This window comes from Varanus komodoensis, unplaced genomic scaffold, assembly GCF_004798865.1.
Source record: "Varanus komodoensis strain SLA01 unplaced genomic scaffold, ASM479886v1 scaffold4, whole genome shotgun sequence".
Classification (NCBI taxonomy): domain Eukaryota; kingdom Metazoa; phylum Chordata; class Lepidosauria; order Squamata; family Varanidae; genus Varanus; species Varanus komodoensis.
In genome coordinates this window covers 20,303,372-20,317,166 of record NW_025335941.1, presented here as the reverse complement: position 1 = coordinate 20,317,166, position 13,795 = coordinate 20,303,372, and positions in this window count along the sequence as shown.

Sequence of the window (13,795 nt, the reverse complement as noted above, 5' to 3'; positions counted from 1 at the left end):
ACTTGGAAATATTATCTGAAATTCCTTGATTAATTTGGATAGACTCAGGTAATTTTTGAATTAAACTGAGGTATGCTTTGGAGAGTTTCCTCATTACCAATCAAAACCATGGCAAAAAATTACTCATGAGAAATTTCCATTTATATGAATGGATTTTGGGCAGGAGATACTTCTAGTAGACTCCCTGACTGGAGTGAATACAACTTTAACCATTTGTCAACTGCTAACGTATTTCCTAACTATGGAAAATGTATTATATTGACTCCAGCTCCACATACCAACTATGTTGCCTGGAAGGGCTTGATGATTTCATCAACTGCTTTTGCATATTCTAGAAGCTCTCACTTTCTTATTGATAATGTCAGTGAAAAGGAAGCCATCTGTCCTATTGATTTTACTTAAGAGGCCCTAATACAACGTCAGTAGTGTACCATTAGATGAACTGAGATGTTCAGAGCTGGCTGTTATGATGAGGTTCTGTCACATCAAACACTGTAAGATGTTTCTGACTGAGGTAAGGACTTTGAGCACAGAAACTATATAATAAAATAAAGCTTATGCCAGCAATTCCCTTCCAGGCATTGAAACTATATGAGGGAAAGGAGATGGATGATAGACAATGGTCTCCAGTACAAGGCTAAGGGGAGTGAAAGTTGCCTATAGCATCAAGAATCAGGAAGCAGGGCCAGGAGCTTTCGCATACCTTGGTGTGTTCAGACCCCTGTGTGCTTCAGCTGGATCAGGGTCTTCATATTACTCTTGGTCCCTCCCTTCTGCCTTGTGGTCTCCTTGTCACTTCAGTCCTGGCCAGAGGATGTGTTCACATATAACCCTAAGCCATGATATCTTACTTTATGTCCTGGGCTTAGAGAAGCACTAGGTTTCCATTGTTTTCCATCTTTCTTCCTAATGGTGGCTGGCATCCCATCAGCTCCCACGTCTGAAAACCAATCCCAGGCTGCACTGCTCTTCCTTGCATCACCTGCCTCTTCTTATTGGCCCACATGCTCCTCTGGTCATGCCCACAGCCAGCTGCCTGTTTTGTTTCTGTTTTTTCTGCTGCTGGTGAAGCAACTGCCTGCTCACTAGGGTAGTACTGCTGATCTAGAAGAACACTACAGGAGTAATCCCTGCGGCTGACCTGCTGTCCTGCTTTCCTTACAAGCACATCACCTACACCTCTCCACACTCTCCTACTGCACGTGTGTCCACACATGGTACCAGGGGCTGCCTCCCTTCTGCAGCCAGGCACACAGAGGTCATCTGCATGGCCATCTGTGCCAGGGACTGAGGCGGTGAATCCTGCTGGGATGAGTTTCCTGTGGGGGCACCTGTGGGCATCTGCCTGGGAAAGCTTTCCAGCTGGCTGCAAAGAATTAGTCTTTCCTGCAGATGGTCAGGCAGAGGACATCAGGGCTTGTTAACAGCCCTCAGGAATGCCAGGCCAAGATAGGAGCAGATTCTTATCTTTTCTTACCTCTATAATCTGGTAACCTTACTTCAAGGCTCAGGGTTCAGATTTGGCTTGAAGCACCTTGACTCAGCTTAGAATGGTGCACCAGCTGTGCCTATTCTTGGCATGGCTAGGTCTTACCATGGTCCTACATGCATTAGTCACATCTCAGTTGGAATACCATAACACAGTCTTGTGAGGCTGACCTAAAAAATCATGCGAGATTTCTAATCAGTGAAGAACAGAATGTTGCCACTAAAATCTTGGCTGGGGCCAAGTGTCAGGATGAAACATTATATGTGTTTTATAGTGTGCCAGTGCAATTGATGCTGCTGAATCTCACCTTTAAAGCCCCGAACAACTTGAGACCAAACTATGTGCAGTATTGTCTTCACTCATGTGAAGCTGTTTAGCATTACAGGTACATTTAGGCAGCTTTCTAGTATGTAGCATTGCCTTCTGAGACATGTCTGATGGCAACAATTGGAAAGGTGACCATTCCCAAAGATGAAACTACCTGTCCCATGGACGTGAGAAAATCTTCTTATCTGCCTGTGTTCTGCCCATGTTCGGAAAAATTTCCCTTTTAAGCAGGCCTTTGATCCTGTGGCTGATTTATTTCTTGTTAGCTTTGGCTCCATGGATCCTGCTTCACTTCTCAATCTGAGTTTCATAATTGCTTTAAGGAGGACATTAGTGTCCTTAATATTTTTGAATTCTGTTCATTTTCTATCTTGTTGGCTGCTTTGAATTGCTTATTTTGATGGGAGATGAAGATGTAAATTGCAGTATAAATAAAATAAGAGACAATGGCCACAATCCAACACAGGGTTAGAGACACACTGCTTGATTATATGGGTGGAAATGCCCCCTTTGGATAAATAGAAGTAATGCTGGTGGGTGGTATGGATGATGATGATGATGATGAATGGGACAACAGAGCATGGGGAGGTGCAGTTACCCTTTTCCCTGCACTGAGGTCCTGACAAAAATTCTATCTTCAGCTGTTGTTTGCTCTGAAAAAATGCTTTTGGCACCATGCATTTATATTGTCTTTTCTTCCATTTTTTTTAGTTCCAAGATAGCCTTTATTTACTAAGCTATTGAGATTTATATACAGTGGTACCTCAGCTCACGAAGGCTTCAGTTCACTCCCAAATCAGGTCACAAACAGAAATTTCAGAAAAAAATTCTCTCAGGTCATGAACTCCGCATTGGGTGACGATCGCGATCTCACCTGTCTTTCCTGCATGGGCACGATCGTGGTCATGCTTCGTTGGAGGGGGGAGGGCGATGACCATGATTTTTGTGATTAAAAAAAGTGGTTACAGAACAGATTGACCTTATTTACACTGAACCTTATGGGGAAATTTGACTTGGGTCATGACCAATTTGGGTCGTGACCAGAGTTGTGGAATGGATTAAGTTTGTAAGCCAAGGTACCACTGTACTACCTTATCTGCTGAAATCCAGAAGGTAATGCCATTTTGAAAAGTGTGCAGAGTCTCAGACTGCATATGTTGCGGGTATTGCAACATATGAAGGTATTTTGATATTTCCAGCAGCATTTTCCCCTCATTCCTCAAAACTGCTATCACTACACTTTCTAGAGCCATCAGCATGTCACTCATACTGGGTTAATATTTTCATCAAGATACCTAGATCCCAAGATAATTTTATTGATTAGGCACTGTCAGTTTTTCAGATGTCATCTATGTATATGTGCTTAATGTCAGATATACACTGATGGATTATCCAAATGATCAAGAAATAAATCCATACACACACACACACACACACACACACACAATCTGCTTTTCCAAGAAAGCTCAAAGCTGTAGACAAGCATAGCTCATATCAAATGTAAATATATATTAAATTCTTAATTCATTCTACTCTTCCAGATGTTGATAGAAATCTTACCACTGAATTTAAAAAAGCAGAAGGTTTCCGACTTAATATCAAAGAGGAGGTATTATAGGGTAACCTTTTCCTCAAGCTCTTTTAGCAGCTTCACTGGAGCTTGAGGGAGACTTTGAAGTTTGAGGATTATGCTACTGAAGAGAGTTCTAAGATCAGTTCTGAAGTCAATCTTCACTTTAGTGCTTTTTTATATTTCCCACTTGAAATCAAACTCATTCTTATTTCATTATTCAATATCTCAGTCTCTTGTTCCTTTGAAAAAATAAGTGTTGGCCCCATTTAGTATTGACTTTATTCTTTTGTCCAGATATTTACATTATTGGAGAACATACAGAAATCGGGATTAGTGTCCATTTCTACACATGGAATCTTTATTTGAGCTTTAAATATAAGATTAGGTGAGCTTACTGCTGAAGGGAGGAAATGTAGCTGTCCTGGGAAGGGTTTATATTAATGGAATTGCTTGAAGAATGCACTCAAATAACAAAACTGCTTGAAAACCAATGTTTAGGCTTCTTGTTAGGAGCACAACATTAAGGGCTTTTCTGCATGAGGCATTATTGTGCACTTGTGATTCCTTACTCAAGGAAGTTAGCTGATCCTTTTCATGACGTTGTCATCCTGCTGGTCCTCTCCTGCCTCTGCTCCCCTGCCCTCAGCCATTTTTGTTGGAAAAAACAGCTAGGAAAATCAGATATTAAAATTGAAACCCAAACCAAAGCCTCCTGGAAATTGGCAAGTTGGCTCTGCTGTGGCTATATTACAGTGCCACCTTGCAGATTGGTAGCAGAATCTATAGAAAGGCAGAGAAATACAAAGCCCATGAGGGGAAAACTCCAGGTGACAGACACAATGTTCCTTCTGCAATGAAAATGGAAGAAGCCTCATTAGGGCCATGAGTCAAATCTTGGCTGTAGAGAAGCCCTGAGCCCCACCTTTGCAACAAAGTCATTTTGTGGGTTTCATATGTTACCCACCAGGCAAGGAAGGATCAAGAGGAAGGATCTGCTGACTATTTACTATTTTAGTCAGATATTTATTTTATTGTTGGTTGTTTTTATTCACCCTGGGACTTTTATAAAAGGCAGGCTAAAAATACAACTGACTAAACATAGATAAATAAGCTTTGTACATGAATTCTTTTCCATTCCACCAATTCCACAAGTGGTGTGTCCTGCCAACTGCACTTAGATTGCTCCAGAAGAACTAAAAATAAAGAACTCATAGTATTTCTGTCCAGTGGCATCAATAAAACTTGTATTTTGTACACAAATCTTTAGTTTAGCATTCAACTTTGGTTAGTTGTAGGCATTCATCTGGATCCCACAAAGCTCATGAAATTGGACAAATAGTTTCTGAAAATTCTTTGATGAAATCTTTTTAATGAGCAGGCATCAACAATTCAATATAGTTAATATCTTTAGGACATGTTGAATTCATCTTTGTTGGTCATTTTTTTTCTTGGTACATTTCATTAGATTCCTGATACGACAACTCATGCATCTTACTGCTTCTAAATTTGAGACACTCAGAATTTGTATTACCCTGGATACTAACTGCATCAAAAATCTATTCAGTAATGAAAAAGTTCAGGGCAGTAAATTTTTCTGCAGTAAATCATTCACATCCACAATCAAAGAAAGAAAGTCCTTGGTCAGGTTAATCCCTTTCAATATCCTTTTTGAAATGGGGTAATCAGAACAATACATGGCTTTCTAAATTTGGCTATTTATAGTGTTATCTGATACCTTTTTCCTATGAAGGGTCATTGACATATGGGAGCCAATAATAGGTGAACATAGTGGGTGGATCCAAAGCCAATATTGGGTAGAACCAGGCCCAGTAGTGGGCTGAGTTTGCAGCACTGCTGGACACCTTAACTCCTTCTTGCTTTGTACCACCTCATCTCTTCTCTGCCCCACTCCTTGCACGTGATTGAAAAGAGCAAGACATTCCTAAGGGAAGATGGAAGCAATAAGAACATCCTGACAGCATGTGAGCTGCATGATGCATACAGCCACATGACATGGGGCAGCTCTTTTCCCAGTCTGGATCTAAAGAATATAATTTCAGCTGCTTTCCTAATTATGCTGAGATCTCACTCCTATCCTTATTTAACTTGAAGCAACTTTCAGAGAATATAGGATTATACAGTATTCATTTTTTATTTTTGAGCACTGCAGAACACTGTTTCCAGTGCACTATCATAACCTGAGTATTTCTTTCATGGGTAGCCAAGGCATCTCCTAGGAAGGTTTAAGATTATCTCCCTCTATCTGGCTATTACTTTACATTTAGTTTGCAATGTTCCTATCTGCCCCTCCCCCTGCACTCTTTGTCCTCCTATTCCTTTTGTACAAGTTTCTTTATGTCACACATAACTGTTTGCTGTTGTATTTACAGGATGAGTCCCATCTAAACCACCTTATGGAGCACCTTTCAAGCAAACCATGTAAATAGCCATGCAGTGTAGAAGACTGTATTTGCAGAATTACAGACTTAAACTGAAAAGCTCATTTTGAGAAGTTAACAATGGGGGCTTTAAAATAGGTATCAATTTATTAATATCATGAGAAAGGATTATCAGTATAAATCAAGAAGGAACAGCACTCAGGGTGAGAACACATGTTCTGCATATAGAAACTCCCAGTTTTGATTTCCCGTGTCTCCAGGAAGAGTTAAAAAGGCATCAGCATGAAACCATGAAGCACTGCTGCCAGTCAGTGCCAACAATATTGAGCTAGATGGAGCAAAGGTCTTATTCTGTATAAGCCAATTCCCTGGGTTCCTATGGTGCAAAGTGTACTTGTGCACCAATCGTTAACAGGCTGTTGAAATGCTGTTTAGAATTTGCAATGGAAGGAGGACTGTTGCCCTTTCTGTGGTTCTGAAAGCTTCCATTCTCTTAGCAATGCTTTTATGGATTTAAAAAGCAAAACAGCAGCATATATTTAGAGAAAATGCCAAGAAAAGAAATCATTGTTCCTAGAATTGACCCACTAGAATTACAAGTTTTAAGATTTTTTTCTGTAGTGTAATAGCTTTAACAGTATTTGGATAGTTTAAACCCAAGATTTGGATAGTTTAAACCCAAATGACTAAGGCTACAATGCTTACAATGGGTAAGCCCCATTGAATTTAATGGACTTCTTAGTAACTTGCATAGCAACCATGGGGAACCTCTGGGCTAGATATAGCCAACAGGGGTTCTCCATATGACCAGACAGGCTTTTCTCCATGCTCTTCCCACTGGCATGAAAAGGCTTTTTGCTGCAGCTCTGTTGCAGCCTGGATCAATTGCTCTTGTGCCTTGTACCAAAAGAAAAGTTTCCATCATGCCAGTGGAGAATCAAAACAGAATCTGCAGGGCCAGCTAGACAGGTGCAACTGAGAAGTCTCAATGTGTGGTGGCATAGAGAGGAGAGTTTCAGATTTATTAGGCATTGAGAAACAACCTGGGACAAGCCAGGCCTGTACAGGAGTGAGGGGCTCCACTTGAACCAGAATGGAACCAGACTAGTGGTGCATAATATTAAAAAGGTGGCAGAGCAGCTTTTAAACTTAACCCTGGGGGAAAGCTGACAGGAGCTGGGAAGCATCTGGTTCAGGTCAAATCATCCTTATCAGATGAAGTGGAGGAAGTTTCAGATTGCCAAAGTGCAGCAGGGGAGGAAATTGACAACAAGGTTAAAGCAAGTCATGACATCCAGTTAGAGAAGAAGAATTGCCAGAGCAACAGATGCATGCAGTTAGAAGGGGACACTGTGCTTAGGTGTTTCTTTGCAAATGCTGGAAGCCTTGTGGACAAAATTGGAGAGCTGGAGTACTTGATGATAAAGGAGAAGCTACATATAATGGGTATTAAGGAAACCTGATGGAGCAGATATAGCCAAAGGGATACAGACATCTCTGGATATAGACTATACAGGAAAGTCAGGATAGGGCAAAACTATGTTAAAATAGCACAGAGTCCAGCAGACTTGATAACCTAATGTGTGGAGACTCCTGTGCAGAAGCACCATGGATGAAAATTCCTGGCATCAAGACTAACTTAGTCATAGGAGTCCAGACCAGAATGCTCAGCATGATCTTGGGATGGGAAATGAAATCAGGGAGGCCTCCAGCAGAAGAACTACCTGTAGCAATGGGTGACTTCAACTACCTACAGATTACTGAATAAATGCATGTTCTAGTTTATGCAGAGAGGATGAATTCCTCAATCTAGAGCAGTTGGTCATGAAATCAACCAGAGAGGAAGCAATTCTAGATTTAGGGATTCTGGATTTAAGTGGGGTTGCCCAAGACACAGCACAGCATGAAAATATTGAGCCATTAGGCAGCAGAATATTGAGCCACTCTGGTATTGGATTTAATATAAAGATATTTAGAAGACTGCCAAGGAGGTCAAACACTGTTGTGCTAGACCTCATAAGAGAAAACTTTTCATAAATGAGGGAAGTGGTATATAAGAAGCTGAAGAGGGAATTCAAGAAGTTTAAAATTCGTCAAAGCACTTGGAGATTAGTCAAAAACACTATAATAAAGTTACAGATAACATGCATACCACAAGTGAGGAAAGGTAGCACAGAATGGAAGTCATCAGCATGGTTAATGTACAGTCAAGGAAGCCATTAGGGAGAAGAAAGCTTCCTTCAAGAAATTGGAGTCTTGCCCAAATGAAAAAAACAGAAGGGACCACAAGAGTGACACAAGCAGTCAACCAGAGAAGCAAGGAAGCAGCTTGAGGGGCATTTTGCTCACCACATCAAGGCCAACAATAAATAATTTTTTATTTCAAAAGAAGGGGGTGGTTCATATATCCTCATGGAGGATATATGAACCACCCATATATCCCCCATGGGATCCTCATGGGAACTAGAGGTAGAAAAAAAAAAATCTGCCCCAGCTTGGCTGCCTTCCTTGCTTTAGGAAAGTCATATTCATTCAGTGTTGGTATTGTAATAAAATGAGAAATATATGGATCCTAAAGCACTTTTTACGTACAGAAAGAAGTGAGAAGTTCAACTTCTAATTTAAAAGTTCTGCCAGCTGAGAAATAAAAGCATAACTGGAAATGGTTAAAAATGCTTAAATCCCAAATTAATAATTTTTGTCAATTCTCATTAAAGAGTTCAAGAAAGTTTATCAATCTTACAGCATGTTGCTCAATTATTAGAGCAAACATTGTAGCATAATCTTTAGAGACTTGGGCATAATCCTATGCAAGTTTAGACAGAAAGAAATCCTATAACTCCCAGCATTCCCCACTCAACCCCCTTGGTTCTAAGCATTTTTTTTTTTTTTTTACACATGAGTTCGTTTACTCCCAGATTAGGGTGCCTAAGAGAAGCTTGACCTAAACAGTTTAAATTGATAGGCCTGCCTCACCAAGATGCATAAAGGTGGCTTTGACATTATTATTTACATAAAAAGAAAATGGGCAAGGAAGCATGTCGATTCTATCTGAAACATTCTTAGCCTATAGCTACACCAGCACAGATTTACAGAAAACTTACTTCTAAATTCTCATGTTGTGCACTGCCCAGAGGTGCTGTGGCACAACTGGGCAGCATACAAATGTTTTAAATAAATAAAAATAATTCTGTTAATTGAAAAATTATAGGGACAAACATGAAAAACAGCTTTATTTGCTTTACTTTAAATCATTCTCATATTAAGATTCCTCAGGTACTCTGGCATCCACTTCTCTTATTTGCACCTCATAAAGCTTAAATATTTATAAATGGCTAATTAATTGATATGTTGCCTTTTCCAAACAGTTCCTCATTTTGCCTAAATTCTGCAATTCTTGAGAAACAAGAATGACAAATGGGGGTAATATGTAGACACATGAATGAGAAAGAAGAGATCAGAAAGGTAAAGATTGGACAACAATGCACTGGATCCAAGAACCCCCCGCTACCCTAAATATTATGTGAGTTTTCATTGTGGTCCATTCTCTAAACCTTGCACAGTGTCCTTCACTGCAGAGTTATTGGAAGCTAGGAAAATGACACCAGGAATGGGAAAGTTGATGTATCGGACACTTTCCAGAGTCTCCAGGAGAGCAATCAGAGGAACAGACTCCATCATGAGAAGTGGATTTGTGTCCTCCTCAGCTTTGGCTTCAACCTCATGACTTGCATTATGATCAGCCAGGAAACTGCTATCCTTTGTTTGCAATTCCTCAACCTCTTCCTTTCTCAAAGGTTGGCCAGAAAAATCATATTCCAGTGTATCGTCCAGGTTATCTTCTCCAAGACGAGAATGCCTCTCCCTGTTTGTTGAAACCTGGACACAAACAGTAGTTAGGCAGTTTGCTTTAGTTCCAGGACCTAGCCCAGCACCCCCCTCCCCTCATAGCAACCCACACATAAATGATCAGGACAGACTCTAAGTAGTGAAGCAGCATGGAGTTCTTTGTCTTTTCTCAGGCAGGTGGCATCACATGGGGACAGCAAAACACTGATTACACAGAGTCCTATGTAAACAATCCTATTCATTGTTTAAATATTCAATCCTATTCATTGTTTAAATTGGGCAGAATCAAGGCTTACAACCTCCAGTATGGCCCAGCCATGCTACCTCTGTCTTTTTGGAATGGAGTTGTAACTTGCTCACCCTGCTACTCTTGAACTAGTGGCAGACAACCTCCTATTGCTTCAACTGCCTCCTTGTAATCCAAAGAAGGAAAATATGTAGCACTGCATGTCATTGATATTAATTACAAAGCTCCTTTCAGATGTGTGATATTATAAATCACATCATCGTGGCCTATAACCATGTTGGCTGTGGAGAATGAAAGCTGTAGTTCATCAGAAAGCACCAGGTTGGAAGAAGGCTGTGGTAGATGCAACATTTGGAAGGTATAGGAACCAGGTCCACACTTGTAATCCCAGCTAACACTGAAGCAACATTCTATGATGCAAACTTCTGCTAGGAATACCTTCTTCAACAGCTAGTCATGCTTCAACTGCACTATGGCTTTGCATCTTTCAAGGCTGAATCAAGCACTTTGCACCTGATGGCAATTCATTCTGGCTGGCAGTAGCAGCTTAGTAGCATAGCCCTAAGAGGCACTGAGCAGATCAGATCATAGAGGAACACGTTGGCTCTTCCTTTAGCAAGAGTTAATGACATGAGACGCTAGCTAACTGCCATTATGGCCATTTCTTCCACAAGCAGGGATACTACCCCCTTCTATTCCTGTTCCCATACCCTCGATAGCAGCATGATGGAAATGAAGCAATAATGACTTTGCCTGTTTAATTTCATTACAAAGTGCTGCTATTAAAAAGCACAGGGGCTGAGCCAGCATAGCAGCAGCAGGCTTGCTCGGAGAACTGGTAATTTATAAAGTGCAGCTTGACAACAACCGCTTCTTTAGCTAGCTAATCCACCAGGACTAGGGTCACCAGCTTTTCTACACTTAATTCCTTTCCAGCAAAATGTTGACTTTCAATGTATTTATGGGCCCATGTGTGTGCTATTCAGGCTTTGTCTATGACGGTAGGGTGCCAGAGAATGGCTTAGGAGTAGATTTTTCCTTAAGAGTAAGATATTATTTGAACAGTAATATAGCTTTATGATCATCCTTTTATCCTGAGCTCCTTTGTGCTCCAGGCAGAAAATACAACAGGTTTAACCTTTTCTACCATTTGTATCTTCAGGTTTTATGAGCAGAATTTCTGGGTTTTCTTCTAGTCAATACAAGTTTCACACTCCACAGCATATCCATCCACTAGGGAGACTCTCTTCCACTTAAAACTTAGAAAGATTTATTAACCCATAGTTCAGAAGAAAAAAGAATAGTATTCTTACCTCGTCATCTGAAACTATATTATCAGAATCCTGCATTTCTATCCTGGTATAATGCAAATTCTGGAAAGGACTAAAAATAATAAAGCATGAAAAACAAACTCAGGCCTCAGCAGTTCAGTATAACGGGAATTTAGAACAGAGTTTTAACTTGCTGCAGGTGGGAAAGAGAGGAGTAAATTAGCAAAGATGTCAGGAAGTTTTAAAGTGCTCTCACAGATCTGTAGGTAGTGGTGTCTGTAAGATAAATACATCCTTCCACTGCACACTCCTTATTTAAACAAGATCCATAACTTCTTAGTAGGAGAAACAAATGAACAAACAAAATTCCTGTGATGTAAAAATTCTTCAAACCTTGCTGCAATACAACTTTCAATTTTGGGTGTAGGGAAAAACTGGAAACCCTTCTCCAACTGAATTTAGAAGAAAAAGGTAGGGGATCACAATTTTATCAGGTATGCCCTGCCCAAGAACAGCTACCTCTCATTGATTTGTACAAGCTGTTCCTCAAAGTCAGTTATTCCTGCTGGGTTATTAACACATTCCATTTACAAACCTGCTCCTACTCTGTTGGCCACTGATTCTGCAAATATACATGTTAAATGTTAACACTTATCCTATAGTGCAGGGAAAATGGAATTGCCCCTGTCCCATGACCTTTGCTAAACACATATATATGTAGCACTGTATATGAATACAGTTCCTTTATGACATGGTTCAGAGAACACAGCAAGCCATGGTGGTTTTCAGCTGTATAGGCCCGTTGTACTGTCTGAACCCAGGTACAGTATTTCACCATGCCAAGCTTGACCTTTAGAAACCATGATAAGAAACAACATTGGGTGGGCTTGCATGACTCATGGCTTTTTGTGCATGTTGGTCTCTTATGTCAGTCAAACCCAGGATTGTGGTTTCTGTGGTCTTGGCACGCAATTACCACAGAGTACCCTGGAAAGAGCCGCTCTGAAAGCCATTTCAGTCATCCAACCTCTTCTATCCTTCTCTGCCTAGTAGCAAACATGCAGACCAATGAAGAGGGAGACAGCATACTCTGGGAATGATGCAGCTTGGGTTTGAATTTCAGTTATGGTGGCTGAATGGGTATAGGCCAACAGTGAGACAAATCAGCAGGGGAGGCTGGAAAGCATGATAACAGAGAAACCACGTAATTGTCTCTCAGGTAGATCATAGCAACAATGTGAACCACAGTAAACTTGCACTGTCCTTGTTGAGTTGTGTGAACACAGGCTAAAAGGGTCAGTGAAATGAGTTTGGGACAGTCAGGTTTCCCCTCTTGCATGGTGGTGATTTATAAAGAGACATCAATATGCCTGAGAAATCCTTCTCCACTGTGGGGCAATTAGAGTTGGTCTGTGGGGCTAAAGTTGAGGTTCCTTAATCCAGCCTTCCCCCAGTGACCATTCAGAGGATGGCAGGTGATGAAGGTATCAGAAGCAAGCTCCACTGTAGTTGAGATCTTGCTACGATTCAAAATTCCAAAGTGTGCTTGCACAGGTATACCCTGAACCTGGTCGGTGAGCAGGGGGGCATGACTCTGAAACCAGCCCAGAACCCAACAGCAAAACCTGAAGTGGTTTTGAAGCCAATCCCACCTCAACAGGTTCAAACAATGTGGTAAGCCATGGATTATGTGTGAAGGGGAATCACACAGCATATGCCCAACCTGCAGGGAGTAGAGAAGAGAGTCTGAGCCCCATCTGTAAGGCAACTTACACAGATGTTTAAAAGTAGGGTTGGGATGAACCATGTTGGAATCTGTCCCACTAAGCATTTGCATGCTTCCATCTGTGGTCCAGTCTTCCAAAGCAAGCCAAGTGGACAGGGAGTTTGTAAATGCTCATGGAGTCCAGTTGCACAACTGGCTGCCTTTGTTCATATCACCAGCTACCCAAAAGGCAGATGCAGCTTGTGTGGAAGAGGCTGCATTCCTGAGGAGCCCATCATGACCTAGCATCTTTCCTGCTTTCCTGGTGAGTCCCTCTCAACAGAGTGCCCTGCAACTATCTTTCTTTGGCTCCAGGAGCAGCCACTGTTTGAGCAGCTCTTCCTTGCACACCAGCTCTTCCTTGAGCAGCCACTGTTTGAGCATCTCTTCCTTCCTCTCTTCCTTAAGCAGCATTGTTTGCACTGCATTTGGCATTTGATTCTGGGAATCTGGGAATCCAAGCCCAACAAATCCAATGGATCTCACCCCTGGATGGATTCTTCACACATTCCTGCTTGAAAGCAATGAATGGTGGTCAAAAGGTGAAGAAGAGAAATGTAAGTGCTATTCTTCATACTGAGGTAATATCCATGGGCATCTGTAGAGAATCCCCAAACTAAGACCTTTAAGTCTAAAACTACCTTGGTGTGCCCATTTGCTGGCCACAAAAGAGTGCTGGAAGATGCAGTTTGCCTAAGCGAGGAAGCTCAGCTAAGTGAATCCCAGTGATTATTTTCCACACACAATGATAACATCTCCATCCAAACATTTCCATACCTGAAAATGCTACAAAAGCTGCACTGCAAAGAATGTTCACTTTCTGTTGTCTTCCACATTAGGTACCAGAGCTTAAGGGTGCAATTCTATGCATGTTT